Source organism: Crassostrea angulata, chromosome 2, assembly GCF_025612915.1.
Source record: "Crassostrea angulata isolate pt1a10 chromosome 2, ASM2561291v2, whole genome shotgun sequence".
Taxonomy (NCBI): Eukaryota; Metazoa; Mollusca; class Bivalvia; order Ostreida; family Ostreidae; genus Magallana; species Magallana angulata.
In genome coordinates this window covers 63,713,033-63,732,924 of record NC_069112.1, presented here as the reverse complement: position 1 = coordinate 63,732,924, position 19,892 = coordinate 63,713,033, and the positions used below count along the sequence as shown (strand labels likewise).

General features: G+C 33.8%; 1 long non-coding RNA gene and 1 pseudogene across 1 annotated transcript; one reads left to right on the top strand and one right to left on the bottom strand.

The window, feature by feature from the left end:
* Positions 1–991: 991 nt before the first annotated feature.
* LOC128172849 (uncharacterized) lies at positions 992–19,732 on the bottom strand. Its single transcript, XR_008242361.1, has 4 exons — positions 19,092–19,732; positions 2,360–2,454; positions 1,484–1,609; positions 992–1,129 (listed from the first exon to the last, which is right to left on the bottom strand). It is a non-coding gene; the product is annotated as an uncharacterized LOC128172849 (long non-coding RNA).
* Positions 3,722–11,680, top strand: LOC128172694 (uncharacterized; annotated as a pseudogene).
* Positions 19,733–19,892: the final 160 nt, after the last annotated feature.

The following is a 19,892-nucleotide window of genomic DNA, read 5'->3' as shown; positions in this document are numbered from 1 at the left end:
CAGCGTTGTGATTTATAACAAATGCTAAAAAATAGTGGTGTGAAGGGACTACGATACAGGGCTTCATCTATATGTGATATGTAAAGATTATCCTCGTTGCTCTGGTACTTAGAAAAATAATTTGATTTGGGTTTTTTTCATCTTACAGGGCTGTTTGGTTACCTGCCAAAAGTAATCTAAGTTTATTGGGTCTATAGACAAAAATAAGATGTGAGGGGACAGGGGCCTAACCTGAATAGGAAATGTGGAGACTGCCCTCGGACCTCATACACAGCAAAATGTGTCACATACGTTTCACATACGTTAAACATGTGTGATACGTATGTGACCTCACGTACGTTTAACGTGATTTAAGTACCACGTGTGTTTAACGTACGTTAATGAACATATGTGAAACGTATGTTACACGTTTTACGTATGTGGATCCAACGTACGTTTTTACATGAATTACATACGTATCACATGTAAATTGCTTAAAATTGAATTACTTGAATATTTTTAATTTTTCAGTTCATTCTTGATATACTTCATCTGGCTGCTTGAATCACTTGAATGACTTCAATTGATTACTCAGTTACTTCAATGGATCTTTGGAAACATTCATTTTGCATTTCCAGCTTCTTGTTAATCTAAAACTAGAGTTACAGAAAAAAACCAGTTTCGAGATTAAAAATGAATTTAATTCCTTGAATGATTACATTTAGATTTATATTGTTGTCATTCTTCTGTGCTTTAATAGTGCTTTAATAGTTTCTGGAAAAAAAAACAAAGAATTTTACATTAAATTTCATTTTATGATAAAGTAAAATTTGCAAATGCCTCGGTTGGTTATTCAACAACATTGATAAAGAATAACAGGATCCGTTTAGATTTTATTGCAAATACAACATGAAGAAAGTTAACAATTGTTAATAATTTTTTCTTTTATTTGCAAGCTCTGAGAGAGAGAGAGAGAGAGAGAGAGAGAGAGAGAGAGAAAGAGAGGGGGGGGGGCAAAATACAAGGTCAATCACAAGTATTAATTTGACAAAATAATTTTTACCTCTAGTATATTCATCCTGATTTTTGTGCACCTCCAACTTCTTCCTTTTTCATGTTTTCCCATGACAATGCTTGTTTGAACTTCTTTCTAAAATATTAATACAAACTTAAGTACATACAACCATTAGAGTTTTTAAATACACGATAAAAAATATAATTTATACATGTAAGCGGAAAACAACGTATACAGGTAAATATTTTTTTATGCAAATAAGCTTGAATCATTTGGGTGAAATGATATTCTAAAGTACACTTACACATAGTTTCACATAGTCCCCAGAAAAGTGTGTGTGTTTGTGCATGCATGGGGGGGGGGGGGCAACTACTTGATAATTCACTTTTTATATGAAAATTTAAGAAAAATCTTTGCTGCAACAAAAAAAAGGGGGGGGGGGGGTAACTGGATACATGCCTGTATTAATCCTTATCTAAATTGAATTACCTTAATCTGTCACTAAATTAGCAACCACATTGTAACTGTCTTTGAACTCCGTGAAGAACTTTTGGATCCTGGATCATTCATTACAAAATCTTCAGATCTTTGAAACTTCTGTATTATATCCATTTGCTACAAAATATAATACATGTATTAGATAATTAGATATATCAAAATTTTACACTTACTTACTAGGAAATACAAATGTACATGTAGGTGTCATGCAACAGATTATCATTATAGTCTGTCCCAAGTTATTTTTGCTGCATATTTGAACGATTTTTAATAAAAATACACATACCTGTGACTGAAGTGCAATTAAAATCGATGGAAGGGAAAATTCCCAAGATAACTTCATTCACACATTATCATTTTTCCCTCGTAAAAATTCACAGGAACGAAAACAGATTTCCTACGGAGATTTATAATGGGGAATGTTGACATCTTTTCTCCATTCGGAAATACTCGGGACCCCTCGCGCAATTTTTCAACGTTATCATCCGGGCGTCTTCATCTCCTTGGCAATGGAAAAACTTCGTAGACTTTTTATTTTTAGCCGTGTACTGATACCCGACAAGCTAGAGGGGGCGTTTCAAAGGGGAAATCTTGGGATTTTTTCATACTATTGAATGAACATTGTCTGAACCAAGAGGTATTTATAAATATTGAATAATTTAAGAAAATATGCGGCAAAAATATCTTGGGACAGACTATAATGATCCTGAACACCCAGTGACTTCTACTATTAATGAACTATGTCATAGAAATCCATACCTTTGAGTTATTTATTAGGTTGGATTTGTATGGAAAAAAAATTCCCAGCGGTGTTGATGACCCTTAAAAAATGTTTACATTGTGAAATGCAATGGTATGTGTACTTACATTATGATTTTATCAATTCAAAGAGACATCTGTCATTGACTGTGTTAGCTAGTTGGTGTCCTCTTCCAGGGATATGTCAAGCAGCCAATGCATGCCTATAAAAAAATTTCAATTACCATGCAATTAGAATACAACTTAATAGAGGCAATTCAATAATCATTTCACTTAGTTGCAATGGAAGACCTACTCGTTACTTTGCATAGGCTTTGCTCTAGTTTTTCTCTACTTTCAAATATTTCAGTTTTCAAATGCGTCTTATCCAAGATCGACATATATTTAATGGGTTTTAATAAGTATTGGTTCTTCTATATTAACTAAACCAAATAGCTGCTTAGATGTAGCTCTCTGGGGAAACATCATTTTTATCGTCATTAATTCAACCCGAATTTTCCCGGAGAACACAGTTACAGCTCCGTGCTACATGTTTACTCTTTTGACATCGGTAATTGTACGATATAATGTTCAAATGCAAGTAAATAAAAACGAATGCTTGACAATCATTACCTCTGCTAAATCCATCCTGTAGTTCGATCTTCTGCCTCCGTGGCGTATAAATGTGACGTATATTTTGTCATCGACAAAAATAAAACCGATTTCGTATTAATTCCGGATTCGTTATCGAATTAATTTTAAGAAGACACATGGCTTCTGTTAATGAAACAACTTTATTTATGCATAGTTTAAACCAATAAACACGCACAATAGCAAGAATTTCCTCACACATGTTCACATGCATTCATTTCAGAGACATGAGTGATAAAGCAACATCAGACATGTACATGTAGATCATGCGCGGATCCAGGATTTTTTTTCCGGGGGGGGGGGGGGGGTAGGGGGTCCGAAGGATAATTGTGTTTGCCCGGGGGGGGGGGGGGATTCGTGGCATATTTGCGATAATTTTACTGTGTAAATTTCATTAACTTTCATTTTCCGGGGGGGGGGGGTTTCCCTCCGACCCCCCCCCCCCCCCCGCTCATTAGATCCGTGCATGCAGATAATTTTAATGTAAAGTTATTCAAATGCATGCCCTCAGTTCACACATATGTAAAACATATATATTATTAACGCACGTGTAACATGGTTTTTAGAACTCATGTTTACCATGTGTTTATTAACATATGTGTAACATGTGGTTGAGATCTACATATGTAAAACATGTGATTCACATATGTTTAACATATGTAAAATCTAACGTATGTTAAACATATGTGATGTTCAACGTATGTTATCACACGTATGTTAACCATGCGTTTCTCAACATATGTTTAACGTACGGTTTAACTTCACATGTGTGTAACGTATGTTTAACGTATGTTGTACGTGTGTTAAGTTCAAACATATGTGAAACGTATGTGGCACAATTAGCTGTGTATACTAAAGAAATAAAAGTGAATTAATTGTTTTTAATCTTAGAGCACTATTTGGTGACCAGCCCAAAACAGTCTTAGTATTTTGATTGAACTTGAAAAAAACACCTTTCTTGAAATTATACCTGAGAAAAATCGTTTCAGGTCACCTTCCGTATTTAGAGATTGTCAGGAAGCGTCATTCTACATGATTAAACTAAAAGATCATTAAAAGCCGGTATGAGAAGTCCGGACGGAGTCTGAAGTACTATGTACTATGCTGTTGTCCGGGGAGAAGCAACACGCAAAAGCATTTCTACCTTCAAGATAACGCTCATTGAGTCGCTGAAGCCGGGAAAGTATTATCGACTTGTAAATGCCACTTGCCACCCAACCTTTTGCATTGAGCTTAAGACGGACTCGGTCGTACGTTGTTGTTTTTTTTGTTTTTTGTTTGGTTTATTGCTTTTCTTTAGTTTACGTCCCTAATAATTAAATTAAAAGTAACACAATAAACACAAACACACACTCACAGGCACACTATGTATACCTATATAAATTATACGAATATTGTGCAGTTATTATGTATCTTTTGTTGATCATGGACACCTTGTTTGACCTCACAGAGGAGGAGGTGTGAATTAGGACCGAGTTCTATTTTCCGAAAACATTTTCGATGGCTGACGCATTCTCGTTGCCAAACTGCACGAGACTCTGCCTTGGCCCAGTACAAGTCAAAAGTGTAAAATTAATGTACCTCGATGTCTTTTTGAGTGTGTACAAGTACATGATGTATTCATATTTGATTTCAAATTCAGATTGGTGAGACCGGTGTTGTTTCTACCAGGCCAAGGCGGAGAGAGGTGCAGTTAGCAATGGAGGGTAGATCTGCCCTCCTTATCCTCTGGGGTTAAGAGACAGATCTTGAAGTCGTTGCTAGGGAGCTGTACATCGTACAGAATATAGTCCCCAGTAACGACTTCAACCAACAGCGTTGCTACTCTTTCACACCCCTAACAAAGTTTGAGGTAAAATGGATATACACTATCTCATTGCAATATCTTATCAATTTTTTTTGTAAAATCAACTTAAAAATCCAATAAATTTTATATTTCTAAACGCATGCTATTGAAATATTGTAAAAAAAATAATTCTTCATAAGACAATATTATTTTGAATTTTGAGCACACTGTTATATCTATTAATATTGGTCTATAATTTCAGTCAACGAAAGCGCGGACTTGAGGGAACATTTTGAAGAAGTGGTGCAGTCAGTATCGTTTACCATGCAGGTATTACTTTAAGTTTTTTCTTTCGTTTTATTATTTTTTTAAATTGCATTTTCCGTTCTTATAGACTATAAGAATACTGCTGGTGTTTAGTGCATTAACTAGTTTTATTCTTTTGCTTATAATATAACTATTATTATCATTATTGTTAATTTTATTATTGTCTGATTTTTAAGGCTACATTTTATAATTTATACTTTTACTGTCAACATAATCATTGACGTTCAAAATTACCAATTTATGGTAGCAATCTCATCGAAATCCAGGATCACATGTTAACGATATCAAAGAACAACCTGGTGTTCCAAGTTAGTGGAGGTGGTGGGGATGAAACACAACAGCGAAATTTGTGAAATGTAAGTTCAAGTGAATTTAATTTATCAGTTTATCAAGATGTTTGACACATCTCTTTTCCTATCAATTTGCAAATTGATTTAAAAAAACTTTTTTTTTTCTTTTCAGATGTGAAGAAGAAAAAGAAAACCTCAGAACAAAAGTATAAAGTAACTTGATCCGAGGGATTTTTTTTTAAGAAACTAAGTTCAAATTCTTTTTAAAAATTATTTCGGGCAGTATTTTTCTTAAGATAAATTGCAGGTTTTTTTTCTTTTTTTCATTTCATTAGAAAAGGCAAAAACACAGGCAGTGCAAATTAAAGTCGGCCTCATTAAAAGCTGAACATGAGAAAATATATAATAGACAGAAAATTGATGCTTTAGATGCTGGAGGTTACAGCCAAAGGGCATTTTTGGCAGGAAGTCAGGGCCTATGTCAAGGATGTGTTGCTGCCCTAGCATGAAAAAACAACTTTAAACCATCAACCATCCCAAGTAGCAAATCACATGTTGAAAGAAATTGGAGGGTTGTGCCAACATGTGAGTTCACGTCTTTAAATATTAAGAGGTCATATAACTAGAAATATGAAATACACTTTAAAAGTAATGATAATATCTGCCATATTTATCCAAACATATCCACCTTCTCTTACATTACATTTCAATTTTGTAGGAGAAAAAAGACATCCCCAGATGTTTGGAGGACTCTGTCCTGCTGGACAAGGCCAGAGCAGCCACAGCATTGAACCTTGCAGTTCCTGATGTGATTGCAATCCTAAAAACACGCCTAGGGCAGAGATTAACAAATCAGGGAGGATTATGGGGAAAGAGAGGAAGGTGGCGAAAATCCCCCTGGGCGTTCTATCTAAAGACACCATTCGATGCCTTACCTCAGGTAATTCATAACAGAGATTCATTGTTTGCTTTATTGTGTGATATAGTGATATATTACATCATGGTCAGCTTGTACTTTAAATGCGATACACAAACCATATTATAGAGCAGTCTCAATTTTCCATATGATGATCTTATAAGAAGTAGTGTACATTGAAGTTTCATGCATTTGTTCTTATGATGAGCTCCTTCAGAGGAATTATATTTTATTGAATATAATATAATTTTGAGATTTTTCATACAACTCCTTGATATTGCACATGTTTTTTTACTAAAAGCAAAGCGTGTCCAAATCATTGATATCCATTTTTTTTGTAGTAGAATCAGATGATGAAGTTGGAGAAACTAGAGTGAATGAGACAACCTTCCCAGAGATTGAGGGCAATGGTAACATAATTTGAAATTATAATTATATACCGTTGGGCTCAAAATTAAATCATCAAGACAATTCTTTTAAATGGAATGATAACAATGCAAATTGATTAGAGACACCAAATCTAGTAGTGATACTTTAATATTGAAGTAACATGAACTATTGATCTTCACTATAGTTAAACTCTGAAGAAAATTTAACGAATATAATAATTCTCTGTAGTAGATACCCCGGTGACGGAACAGGATTATTTCGACTTGGGTGACCTCCCTCCACCACCACCACCTCTACCATCACTAAATGAGTCCATCTCCAATGATTTTCCACCACCACCATTTATTGAAATGATAGGGAATATGACAGTGGACATGGGTACCGCATTAGAAGGACCTCAGGCAGATGAGCCCCTCCCCTCCCCATCCAGACTGCCTCTGGAGTCTGTTCAGAGGGTACCGATGAGTGTAAGTATGATAATGTTTCCACTAACATATTGAATGATGTAAACACATTTTAAAAGCCTAATTATACAATATTTACATTTTCAGCTGTCTTTGTCGGTGATAACATTACAAATCAATTTTGAAGCCTATGGCCCAATAATTTCATAAAAGATGAGCAACACAAAATGGGCATGTCCTATAGTATAAGCGAGAAATGGTATTGGCTGCGCCGCATAGTAATAATTATGTACATTACATGTGCTACATAAAATCATAGTGCTTTTCATATGTTGTTATAAAGTGTAGAAATTTGAAATATAACCAAGTAATAAAGTGTCATTATCATGAGGTGATAATTTTGATTAAAGCATGATTAAATCTAGCATAAAGCCCTTCAGGCTTTATTGGATTTGACCACACGCCGAACTTAATATATCACCTCAAAGTAATGTGTCTTATTCAATACATAAGTATATAATAAAGCAGAGTTTAATTGGCATATCAGAAAATGTTGTTATTCATTTTAGTCGTGTAATCAGTATAGTTATAAAAATATAGGAATGTGTGTATATGGCGAACTATGTAGAAATTATATTATAAATGAAACCTTATGTCATCATCAATAATTAATTCCGAGCATATCAATCATAATTTTTATCTTTAGTGCCTTTACTTGGAGGTACTAATGTTATTGAAGAGATTAAATAATTAAAATAGAGAAATCAAATAGGTGAAAAACGTAGGATTTGATTTAAATGCTGATTTAGATGAGAGTATGCCAAATTAGTAAAATATGGTTTCTTTTTTTAAGGACCGTTGTGCCACTTGTGGGAAGAAAGGGAGAAGAGGCCTCCATTGACTTTGCTGGGATGCTTGCCCTTCAGGCCAGCAATGGTTTCATCGAAGTTATGCGGGGATTTCCATACAGGCATACAAGACCATCAGGGGAAATCCCTGGAACTGCAGACATTGCCACTGAGTGTTGCTGGGAACGAATTTGATATTTTGAAAGGAATTATCTTCTTTTTCTGGCATTATAATTTTGTTGAACAATTTCAATTTTATGCATTAATTATTTAATTTGATGAAATTAATTTGCAAATCATTTTCAAACCTGTTTGAACATTGGCTTTTGTACATAGAAATATCAAAATTGTATCAATATATTGCTGAAATTAGCACTCCAAAGTTTGAAGTTTTTTATTCCAAATTTGAACAAAATCTGATGACACAAAGAGAATTGCCAATGATTTTTTAAATTAAATTCATACATCAACCTTAGCATGTGATTTATAACTTAAGGAAGTATGGGACTCACGATTTTGAGTCTACCGCACAACTCCGAATAACCAATTCGCAGTTGTTTAATATGTTGGTTCAATTCTAAGGTATTTAACAATAACAATTTTTGTGGAAAGGATTTCATAGTTTCTTTTTAAAATAAAACGTGAACATAAATGATAATAAAAGTTAATTTAACCCAAAAATCTTATTTTACGAATATAATATAAATATCGGTTCGGTTTCCGGCAATGCGGAGGAAACGTGGATTTAGTTTTGAATGCTGAAAAGACATAAAAGTTGCTAGTGCTTGGTTTCAAAATTTTCGCAACGATTTCTTAGATTACACTTTTTACAACAAGGAAACGTTATATTGTTATATTGCATGTTTTCTTTTCGTACAGTGCATGATTTATTAATTGTTTCTCTATTTTTTATATCATTACTACATTTGCATTGCATGAGGTGAAGTTGCATGATCCGGTAGTTCATATCCATGTAAGTAAGTGTGTGAGGTATTCTTGTAAAAAAAAGGGGGGGGGGGGGTGATTATTCAGAGAAATGGCAATATTAGAGAATACAGAATATATAGCGATTTATTTTTAAAGAAATAGTCATGTCAAACAATAATAGCATTTAAATAATAAATTAACTCTTAAATAAAAAAATAAAAAGAAGGCATTTACAATATCATTTTATTAAATCACAAAAAACCCTAACATTTTCCCTCTCTAAACATTGTTTTATTTGATATTTTTTAAGTAACTGAAGCTTATAACATGGGTGTGGCGGCGCTCGCCCTTGTAGTGGTGATGGCTTTGGGGTGCGCATTGCGCGCACTCCTCAAGCGCTACAACGTACAGTGCCGGGCCCCAGTGCGGAGGCGTCCGCGCCTCAATAAAGAGTGTAGACTGGGGGAGGGGTCCCTGTCCCGGATTTCTCCACAACCCGCCCTCAGCGGAAGGGGTCTGAAGGTAAATGATATTTTAATTAAATTCATTAGATAGTTATATATCGTACTTGATCATACATTATGTAAATATCAGTAGAAATGGTACATGTAATATTTATGGTTATAAAACACAGAATATATGATAGAATATTGTTTAAGATCGAAGAGGTGGAAATGTAAAAAAAAAAGAAGGTCGCGTTAGTTTTAAAAGTACAAAATGAAGACCGCTTCTAATTTGAACAAGATTATGCGTCACTGATAAAAATCATGTGAAACGAGATTTCAACCAAATTTTCCAATTCCCACACAATTAACAATATTTTGAATTAAATAGAGAAACATATCCTAAAGTACATGTAACATTTCCAATCCATCCACAGAGTATAAATAGAGGGAATTTAATGTAAAATTAACTATTGACTAAAAAATACCAGTCAATATAAAGAAGCAAGAATGGCAGAAGCATTCCTAAATTTCGGTATGAATTATATTATAAAGAAATATTTTATTGTTCAAATATAGCTGTATTTATTTTTGTAATTAAATAGGAATTAATTTGATTTAAGTTTTATTTTAAAAATATAGATATTTAAAGTAAACTTAAAGTGCACGATCCATGTTTTACGAAAGAACGTACGAATGTTACGAAGATTTAGTAACTTGTCGACTGAATGCATTTTATATTTGTGAGCTTATACAAACGTAATATCAAATAACTTAATATCTTGATATTTAATAACATTAAAATCACAATTCCATCAATGTAAAGAATACTGAAAAAGAATTGCAAAAGAAAATTTTGGTCTGGGTCATAAGTTTCTCTGAAGAACATGGACCAGGTATATTAAGTTTAATATGTGTTTTTAATTTTTTTAATTTAAAAGACTATACAAACAAACATCAAAGCAGTTTTACTGTAATTTTTAATCGGTTGCCCAAAACAAAACAATCGCAAGGTGTGTAAACATTTTACGAAAAAACACATACAAAGGATTTGGGTTATCATTCTATGACTTTTGATTTTCCAGGGATCAGAAACGTACCTCTTCACACTCCCGAAATCTTCCAGATTTCGAAGAGGAATGGCTGCAGATAGGTCGTGACTTTTGAGTAATTTTTGATTCGGGGTTCGTTTGTAATCTTAAAATTAGTCGCTTGTTAAAAAAATCAACCTTTTCAGAAATTGAAGAGACATTTTTCAAAGGATAACTGCTTACCAAGACTGATAATAAATACACAATCATTATTTTGTCATGTACAATCTTTTATTTTCTTCACTATAACGAGTATTCATAAAACATTCTCTTTAATTAGAAATTCCCATGTTGACCAAAGTCAAGCTATGGATGGGTCAAAAAAGAGACAATTAAGCGAGGCGGAAGACTCACTTATTATTTCGAGGAGGTAATCTTTTCTTACATATTAGAAAAAACCTCTATCTCTCTCTCTCTCTCTCTTCAACTAACCTTTTTTTAAAATTTAAAGTTGGTGTTTTTAAACGGCTTTTATTGTTGCATTCTAAAATGAGTTTAACATCAAATTCAGAGTTTTATAAGATGTATAATTATTAATTGAAATTAAACTTGCTGTTTTTAAAAATCTTAAGGAACTTGACGAGACAATCTGAAGAGTTTTCCCAACAGAGGAGTCAAGAAGACCCCCAGATAATGAAATTAAGGTAAAGTGGTCTTAAACAGTGAAATAAACAATATGATTTAATTATTACTCACTCCAATTACAATTCTAAAAATATATATAAATCTCTGCTAAACCAAAAGTAATAGATTATTAATATTTGTTGAAAGATTAAGTCTAAGTTAACATGTTTAGATACTTTATCTTTACTTCTATTTTTGCAGACAGGAAAACCCTAACAAGTACGAGGCGCTTGAAAACGTACAATATCAACATCTACCCTGGTGACACCCAAATACAGCCCAGCGTCGCCAGGGTATATCCCGCCTTTTCCTGCTCAGTTTCTTCCGACACCCGATTGTAATATACTTCCCTTATCAACCACATCTGAAAGCGCGCAATACCCTTTGAAGAAGGAGCTGAGTGCGCTTGTGGGGTTAGTCAATTCTGTGCGCGTCGATCTTCTGCAGACGTCAATGCTGGTAAATTACATTTCTGACTACCTGAAAAACTGGAAGTAAAGACAATTCCCATGCGTGGTATATATGATACCTAAAACTTTTCATTTTTCTGAGGGCACCCTTAAAAACAGGGGTTTTTTATAGGGTGTATTAGAATTGGTTGAATCGGTGCTGGTCAATTATATGTCATTTTTCTTTGGGAAAATATTTTTTTTTGTATATTCAACTTATTTATAATGTGTCTAGATTTATAATACTTATAATATCATGTACATTTTAATTATTGATATTGAATTAAAAAAAATTATCAAGCAGTTTTTAAAATGTTCTTACTTTTGGTATCGAAAATTTATCACAATAGTATCAATTTGGTCACAAGAAATACTTCAGATAACTTACCAGAACAAGGTGGTGTGTTCTTGAGAATGCCGAGATTGAACTGAGAAAATGTGAGAAAACTTGGACTTTATATAGTTTTGGACATATAACCTTATAGTTGCAAACACAGATAATTAGAAAAGTTTTTATATGGCTAAAATCTTTTTTAACAAGTACAATTAACCCCTTTTCCTTAAACAAAAGTGCAAGGTGACCCCAACATTTTTATAAAAGTGGGGATGACTTAAAAATGGCTCCGAGCTATAGTTTGTATTTCCAGGTGGTCTGATGGGGTGAATGACCTAGATGGGTGACCCCAGACGGTTTTATGGGATGGGTGACCCCAGACGGTTTTGTGGGATGGGTGACCCCAGACGGTTTTTAGGGGATGAGCCGTGACGTCATTGACCCCATACAGACCCCAGACTCTATACCTTACTACTCATATGAATGTCTCTCTATTATTTTATATTGATGTTAAAACCTTTGTTGTACATTTTTTGTAATATTTTAAATAAAAGTCCACGATAAAAGAATTGCCATATGAATGTCTCTCTATTATTTTATCTTGGCTGTATTTTATACATTATCGGAAACAATTTAGAATAATTTGGACCTGTTTGAAATTGGTTTTTCAGACTATGTATAAAGTTATTGTTCGAAGAATGGGTTCAACTTTCCATCAGACGCCGAACTTTATGATGGTGTGACAGAAATAATCGCTTACAGCAGGAAGCTTTTAAAAAAGAATGAAATGCTGATATTCACTTTGAATTGTAATTTGGAAATTTGTTCAAGAAGGGTGAAAAGAATTTAGATACCAAGCTGCCATTTCGAATATCATATCCAATCCTTAGCTCATATAGTCAGCAGAGTTTCTTGGTTGTAAAAATAGGGTTTCAGTAGGTTGCAATTCAGGAAACCCTTTATAAACCATATATATCCAAACAATTTATGGATGTTAACACTATGCAAAATCTTCAAGTTTCAGTAAGTTTCCGTTGCGGCAACCATTTTTATTGGTGGACAGCCCATGTTTCTATACTGCGGAAACTAAATGAATCTTGAATACACTACACCATGCCAAAAAGATGCAAAAGTAATAGATAAAAAAACTATATCACTTCATTTGTCTATAAAATTTACAAATTAGAGGAATGGCGTCTAATACATAAATATTAAAAATGCAGTGTGTGATGAGTTAAATGATGAGACAACACAGAAAAAGATCATGGGGGAGTTTTTAAACCATCAGATGGTGCTTAATTAACCCTGATATTTTAATGAAGGTCTTCAGAAAGCCAATCAGAAGAAATAATAAGGTAATTAACAGAACAATTTTTAATCAAATTGTTATAAATTTATCCAGTTTGTCTTTGTCATTGTAAAGTGTTTATTATGACCAAAATGTGAATTAATACATCAAGATACGTCTTATTACTTTTTTTTGGCATTTAAGAATTTGGAAAATAGAATAAAAGTTTGATGGTTTTTTTGTAAATAAAAAATGTTTTAGTAAGGTTACATGGTACTCCCTGTGTCGAAACTTTAACAGCCTTCCTTTGGCAAGCTTTTAAGAGAACCAGATTTAAAGCATGTCAGGGAACTTTAGAAGGAATTCATAAAACGGCCAAACAATTAAAAGTTTTTTTAAAGTACAATGGAAATGCTGAGATTGGTCAGGGCTGGTTATTAAATAGCGCTCTAAGATTAAAAATATTCAATTCACGTTGATTTCGTTAAGTAAAAAAAGTTACGAGAATAGGCTCCACTTATCCATTTAGATTAAGCCCCTATGTAGCCTCAAATCCTATTTTTGTACCTAGACCACAAGAATACTTAGATTGGCTGTACAATTTGCCAAACAGAGCTCTAGATGAAAAAAAAAATCAACTTACTTTAATTTTAAGTAAAAGAGATACGAAGAGAGTCTGCACATATTATTTTTAAGTCAAGCTCGCCTGTCCCCTCACACAATAGTTTCAATAGCTTCACAATAGCCTCAATAATCTCATTTACAATCCTTGTCTGTTGTGATTTCCAGTACTCACCCACAGCAGATACCTAGTATCCTTTCTGAAGCAGAGAGACCTTTGTTTAATACAGGTTGTTAACACCATTTCTCTTCTATGTTCGATTTGCTACAAATATAAATCCAAATTGAAACAAGATATGAAACAATTTGGATGCCAGTGTTATCCACATCATGGTTTTTACTTGTATGTTGATCTGATTCAAAATTGACGCCTTTAGAATTGTTGAACCTTAAGTATGACTATCGATAAAAATGTTAACTTCTCGTCTCCCTTTTACCATTTAATGCAGTATGGGCAGGATGAGGGGTGATTACTATTGTTGACAGATGTAATTCATGGATTTTGTTCAATTGGTTGAAGCTTAAATGTCGGACGACCATCAGAAGACGGAGACTATTGCAAAATATAAATAAAAAAAAGGATCCGACACCCTTGGGCAGAAGAAGACCGTCACCTGCTGCGCAGAAATTCCAAAGTACATTTACTTCAAAGTGTCCACCAAGTAAAAACGATATTTTATTACAAGGGAGGAAATGTGAGGGCATCCAAAAGTTAATTTCAGAGAGAATATGGCAATTGGTTAAATATTATGTTTGGAATTTGGTTCAGCAGCATATAAAGACTGAAAATAAAGTACTAAACTTAAAGTAATCCTGCTGTAGATCACTTTGGTGTTGTCCAAGTTCTGCATATGTACCAACTTTTCAATATATATGCAATGTCTTAAGAATCAAACTTACTGACTGTAAAAACTTTCCTAGCAAAACTTGATGTTTGTTAATCATGATACTGTTTAAATTCAAAACCAACAGCACAGTGTATTTGTTCATGCTGGTTATTAATTTAGTTGTCATTGAAATGCATTAGTAACATCAAAATTTATTCATGGATGCAGCATCTCTGCGTTATATCTAAGTGAGGTTATGAGTACAAATTACCTAATGATAAAAGAGGACAAACAAGATATCTGTGAGCCAATGCTCACTAGTGATACCCCCGCTCTGATGTGAATATGCAAAATAAGCAAAGTCAACATTTAACAGAAAGCTGGCATCCAATTGGTACAGAAATATATCCCACAATATGGCATGCCTAAACAAATAGCGTGTTAAAATTTCAAGCATCTGCGATAAATAGCTGCTGCGAAATCTTTGACAAAAATTTGTTTGAAAATTTTGGCTAAAAATAAACAAATTCATTATTTAACAGGAAGTTGACGTCCGATTGATACAAAAATATATCCCACAATATGGCATGCCAAAACAAATAGTGTTTTAAAATTCCAAGCATCTGCGATAAATAGTTGCTGAGAAATCTTTGACGGAAATTTGTTTGAAAATTTTGGTTAAAAATAAACAAAGTCGTCATTTAACAGGAAGTTGACATCCGATTGGTACAAAAATATATCCCACGATATGGCATGCCTATACAAATAGTTGCTGAGAAATCTTTGACGAAAATTTGTTTGAAAATTTTGGTTAAAAAAATCAGCAAAGTCGTCATTTAACAGGAAGTTGACATCCGTTTGATACAAAAATATATCCCACAATATGGCATGCCAAAACAAATAGTGTGTTAAAATTTCAAGCATCTGCGATAAATAGTTGCTGAGAAATCTTTGACGAAAATTTGTTTGAAAATTTTGGCTAAAAATAAACTAAGTACTCATTAAAAAGGGAGTTGACGTCCAATTGGTACAAAAATACATCCAACGATATAGCATGCCTATAAAAATACTGTGTAAATATTTCAAGCATCTGCGATAAACAGTTGCTGAGAATTCTTTGACAAAAATTTGTTTGAAAATTTTTGCTAAAAATAAACAAAGTCGTTATTTAACATGAAGTTGACGTCTGATTGGTACAAAAATATATCACAAAATATGGCATGCCTATACAAATACTGTGTAAAAATTTCGCGCATCTGCGATAAACAGTTGCTGAGAATTCTTTGACAAAAATTTGTTTGAAAATTTTTAGTTAAAAATAAACAAAGTCGTCATTTAACAGGAAGTTGACTTCCAATTGGTACAAAAATATATCCCACAATATGGCATGCCTATACAAATATCGTGTAAAGATTTCAAGCATCTGCGATAAATAGTTGCTGAGAAATCTTTGACGAAAGATAAGCAAAGTCGTCATTTAACAGGAAGTTGACGTCCGATTGGTACAAAAATATATCCCACGATATGGCATTCCTTAACAAACACTGTGTAAAAATTTCAAGCTTCTGCGATAAATAGTTGCCGAGATAATTGTGACAGAAATTTTTGTTACGGACGGACAGACAGACGGACAGACAGACACACAAGGGTAAAACAGTATACCCCCTCTCCTTCTGAGCGGGGGTATAAAAAAGCAGAGGAAATGGCATAATTCATCTCTCGTTTACAAATGTTTTACAGCTGATTGGCCTTCAGTTTTTTGCTAGTGCTGATGTTTTAGAAGTAAAAAAGAGACAGTCTGATTTAAGAAGACCAGTTAGACTGCCAAGTATAGAGAAATCAAGAGATTGCAGAAAGGAAAACATTGTCAGTCTTTCCATAGATATGCATGAAAATTTTGGCTGTAAAAAAAAATAACCAGGTACGTGATTTTGCTGTTTGTAGATTAACACTGTTAAATGCCAGGTGAGGAGGTGAGCCAAGCAGAATGACAGTCATAGATTAGGAAGATGCCCTTCAAAGTGCATTGATAGATGAAGCAAGAGTGAAGCATGTTGAAGATGACGCAAAAAAAGCTTTTGTGTGAACGCAAATTGCTTACATGCATGCTTTAAAGGTAACCAAGCTATAGTGCCACTTCTCATACCCAAGGAATGCTGACAAGCAATGAAATTTTTCAACAATTACGAAATACGCAGAGTAGCAGAAGTTAATAAAAAATAATTCATATGCTCCTTCAAACATAAAACTTATAAAAAAACATGATTTAGGGTGGATTGTTGTAAATACGAGGGTTGTTCGGAAATTATTGAGACATTTTCTCTTATTCTATAAGTAAAAAAGATAAACCCTTGAAATTTCACCAAAACGTAAATCAGGATAGAGATTATCAATGTGAAAAGTTTCTTGTCCATGACATGTATAGATCATTCCTGGTAAGCTGACCAACGTGCCTTCGTCCAGTGACCCGGCGCAACCGCAAACCTTTCGCAACGTCATTTTAACGCTTCTTATTGCTCCTGTGTTTTAAACAACTTACAAACGAACGGAAATAAAAATTATTCTTTATTTTTTATCTTTTGTTTTCATTTCAAGATGTTTTCATTTACATTTTCTCTCATTCTTGTTATTTTTAGGGGATAAATCGAGTTATTTTTCCCGAAAGTCTAATTACTGTGAATGTCTCCTGTCATTTTTTTAATATATATTTTAGATCTGTTGACAACATTTAGTGTGTCGAAAGTACTTTATAATTAATATCTTTGGCCTAATTCTAGTTAAACAATCGGTGAAAAAATATGATGAACTGAAGCTTCATACTTTGTCTTGTCATTGTATAATTTTTTTAAGCAACTGATTGGTCTTAAAAGGTCCTCTTCTGAGATTTCCACTGATTTGACGGTTTTCAATGCGCCGCCTTGACGTCAAAATTCAATGTAAAGTCGTTGTCAGATTTCTATTGTTTGGTAAATATACGTGTACCATATCCGTATTTCAACTCGAACATCAGTGAAACTTAATCAAAAGTTAGTCGCAAAGAATAGCAAAATGAACATATTTAATTTGATTTCTTTTATCATTAACTGTAATTCTACAGACACTTATAAAGTAGATGTTTAAGTTGTTAAATCTCCGAGTTCATGGCTGCGCCGGGTACCCCGACTACCGATTTGTTTATCTACCGTAGTATACAAATTACTAAATATTCTTTAAATATTACTTTGTTTTTTATTTGTTGGCGTTTCGTCAGTGTCTATGCCAATTTTTACCAATATTCGTCAATTAGGAAAGAAAATATTCGAGTTGTCTCAATAATTTCCGAACAACCCTCGTACGCTTTAACGTTATAAAAATCAATAATGTTCACGAGTTTAAACTTTTTTTAATTAATTCTACTTTCTGTCTTTTTACTCTGGCGCTGAAAAATAAAATCAGGTAATTATTTAAATGAAATTACACTCAAATATTTTTTAAAATTTTGTACCGAATTTAAATTGATAACTTACATCTCCACGACAGAACCGTTCCTCTTTGTTCCTCTCACCTCCCTGTTTGCCTCGAACTTCTCTGCAAACACGGACGTAACGACCTCTGGGGTGATTGACAAGAGGGTGTCTTCTACTTCAATGAAATTGCTGAGAGAAATCACCAATTCAACAAATTATTTTGAACAAAATCTTTGAATAGTGTGTTTAATAAATGCAAGCGAATTTTGATGGAGAGCTTCCACCCTAGTTAAGCAAATTATGTAAATATATAACAATTAGTAATCAGTGGTGTATTTAGTGGTGTTTTTTGGGATTTTTTTTGGTTGCTGATGGGTTTTTCCAATATTCATAACGATCCAAAAGTATTAATCACAATTGTTGTTTTTCTCCATCAATATCAATACGGAATAATTGAAAAGCTTTTACCTCTCAAAGGAGACGGACTCGACCAGTCCCTCAAACACCTCCACCTCGTCGTCTTCAAAGGTCACCGGCTGCAGATAAAATAGGTTGTTATGTATAACGAAAAACCTTTTAATATTATATTGTTATTTTTCAACCGCATTATTGTGCTTAAGATTTGGAGTAATACATGTATTTGAATATTAAAAGATGAATAAGGTGTATTACCTCAAACACAGTGGACGGTGTCGAGTTGTAACACCGTTGACCAGCAAAATCATTTGTTGGTCGGATGCAAACAATATTGAATACCTCTCCAACTGGGGCGTTTTGGGATTTGGCGAACTCACCCCAGAGGGTAAGACGGACCGTTCTCCCTTCATACCCCAGCTGGAGGTCCCGCCTCTCTTTAGATGTTGTTGTGTAAGACATCTCTCCAATCTGCAAAGATAAAATTAAAAATGATTATTAAAACATTCACTCTTGAAGAAATTGCAATGGCGTCAGAACCGGAGAAGAGAAGGGACTAGGAGAACTTATCCACTCCCATCCACTCCCCTCTTTTTTTGCAAGGTAGACATTTTCATAATTCATGTAAATGCACGGGCCCTGGAAGTTATTGTAAATATATTGCATGTGCATGTATAAAAAAGTAAGGGTAGGACACTCTTTTTGGGGCGAAATCGGGTTTGACGAAGTCTGGGCGTTCCTCAAACGAAATTTCGCGATAAATCGTTCAAGTATACTTTACTTACGACATATGTATACATTCGTTCCGCTCCAATGCTGTTACGTCGAAGAAAAAGGTGTTTTTATACATCCAAGTGCCTAAGAATTTCGCTAGACTGGTTTACATCCGGTTTAATCGCAGTGAATCGAAAGGTAAATTGAAAGGTAAGTTCTGATTGGTCAATAATGAAATAAATTCATTAATTTCTTATCGATATTTGTCAATCTTCTTCATTATTCTCGCATTTCATTGTTGAAAGGCCAAACTACCCAGTATCTATATGCATAACTCCTTTCAAACATTTGATACATACTCACCATAAATTGTTATCAGTTTCGCCACCTTATTGACCAGCAGATTTATTTTATTATTAACCAATCAGAACTTATCTTTCGATTCACTGCGATTAAACCGGATGTAAACCAGTCTAGCGAAATTCTTAGGCACTTGGATGTATAAAAACACCTTTTTCTTCGACGTAACAGCATTGGAGCGGAACGAATGTATACATATGTCGTAAGTAAAGTATACTTGAACGATTTATCGCGAAATTTCGTTTGAGGAACGCCCAGACTTCGTCAAACCCGATTTCGCCCCAAAAAGAGTGTCCTACCCTTACTTTTTTATACATGCACATGCAATATATTTACAATAACTTCCAGGGCCCGTGTGTAAATGAAAGCAATTATTTTGTAGAAGCAGGCTAAAGAGGAGTCACATTAGTCCCTTAAGATTTATAAAATATAGTTAAATCGTTTTCCTTCTGCGGAAAAAAAACATATTAAGAAATTTGGGGTCTTACATCTAATTCTCAACTTTTTGGAAA